Raw genomic sequence first — 1,873 nt, 5'->3', positions numbered from 1 at the left:
ACGTATTTTAGCCTTCTACTATTTTGTGAATGGTATAACTAGAATTACTACAGATCTTTCTGGCTAAATATTTTCATGCCACTTAACCTTCCTGTCCACTTTTGAAATTACATATAGATTATAAAAGATGCCTAAACCACCCTTTGAAGGTTTTCTAAGAGGGCAACATCTGATTGTGTATCCTTACAGACTTCAGAGGACACAAGCCTCAGAAAGGGATAGGGAGGCAAGCATCTGCAAGACCTCAAAGAACAGTCTCTCTCAATAGCGTTCAATCCTTTACACTGAAATTTCCCCATTCCCTCAAGACTCTCACCAGTTCTGTTCATTGCTCTCAATAGGCAGACACAAATGCACATGCACATGCGCGCGCGCTCGCGCACACACACACAGACACACACACAAAAGCAAGCACGCACGCACACACACATGATTCTTTGAGAAGAATCCAGTGATGGCTTTATTAATTAATTCTGACTAATGCTGCCCATATCTTTGCTTGTGACATCTCTATTCAGAACATTGTTCGCCTATTGCTCTATTTCACTTTAGATCGTCCTGTAAATTCAGTTGTTATCTTCATTCATGGATAACAGAGCAGTTACGTTACACTGCAGTAACAACCCCAAATCACACCAAAATTATATTACTTTTCCCGCGACACATGTTTGATGTAAGCAGGTGGAGATTCAGCTAACTTCAGCTAGATGTGCTGAGCTTCTGCCCACTTCATTCTTTACAGGTGACCACAGCAAGTGCTACTAAAGACGCAAACAACTTTGAATCTAGTCTTCCAATGTTCATTCAACATGCTACGTCTGAAGAAAATGAACTCGTAAGAGTCACTTCAAAATACCTAACTCTAACTTTTAGAAATGGCATACGGAGTTGTAGTTGTACAGTGTGGAACAACAATGGGTCAGGGCAGCAAGCTCTTCATAACTGTCACTATTGCTATCAAGGATGTAGAGCTGTTGTCTTTGCTTCTATACTTCATCGTTATGCACCTTTCAGAGTCTGTATACATTGTATGCCCAAAACCTACTTAATAATCACGATATTGCTAATTATAAAGAAGGGTTACATATTGTCACTATTCTTGAAGAAGGCTGGGAATCAATCCACCAAACATTAAAAAATTAACCAATACATCTCTAATTTGCATAACTGTACAGCCCTTGGAATATCAGGAATTTGAAATGAGTAGTCCTTATCTACTTATTTTAAGAAAAATACTTATTAAAATAATGATCTCTTGTGCATCCTCTTTGCGTAGAAGGGTGATGTGGCTGGACCAGCACAGGCCTCACTATGTCTGCCATTTTCAATTTTTAGAGGCTGTTGGTTGTAGTTTTGCTGCATATATGTACGTGTGCTTATATCCAATCTCTGACACCCAGCATCCTGGACAGAAATAAAAGTGGTTATTGGGAATAATTTGGAAGTGTGCCGACTTGGTGAAAACAAGAGTCCTTATTTTGCCATATGCTGTATAGTGATGGCTTTCAGCATCCTTTCCATACAGTAGCTTTGGAAACTCCCAGCATGTGATTGCCATCAGACTGTAAACAAGCACTTAACTCTGGAAAATAGTGGGAAGGATGGTTAAGCCATTTATCTCGGAACTTGGAATGAGATACATTTTGAGATGCTATTCTCTGTTTTTATGGTATTGGACCAATGAGCTATATAAATAATTAAGATTTAACAGTTTAATACACAGAAATGTGATTGTAAAACAAATGATCTCTTAGAGTTAGCCAAAGGAACAGCATTGAACACATGGACCAAAAGTCATTATGGGAGGCATTGCCTAGCTAATTTGCCTGTTTTTAAGGCAGGGATATAATCAGACAAGGTGGAAACCTGTCAT

At 38.9% G+C, this 1,873-nt stretch overlaps 1 pseudogene; it reads left to right on the top strand.

Annotated features, from left to right (window-relative positions):
- Nucleotides 1–1,311: 1,311 nt before the first annotated feature.
- Nucleotides 1,312–1,528, top strand: LOC116080676 (annotated as a pseudogene).
- Nucleotides 1,529–1,873: the final 345 nt, after the last annotated feature.

Source organism: Mastomys coucha, unplaced genomic scaffold (genome assembly GCF_008632895.1).
Source record: "Mastomys coucha isolate ucsf_1 unplaced genomic scaffold, UCSF_Mcou_1 pScaffold6, whole genome shotgun sequence".
NCBI classification, from domain to species: domain Eukaryota; kingdom Metazoa; phylum Chordata; class Mammalia; order Rodentia; family Muridae; genus Mastomys; species Mastomys coucha.
The sequence above is the reverse complement of the archived record's forward strand: the minus strand, read 5'-3'. Positions and strand labels throughout refer to the sequence as shown.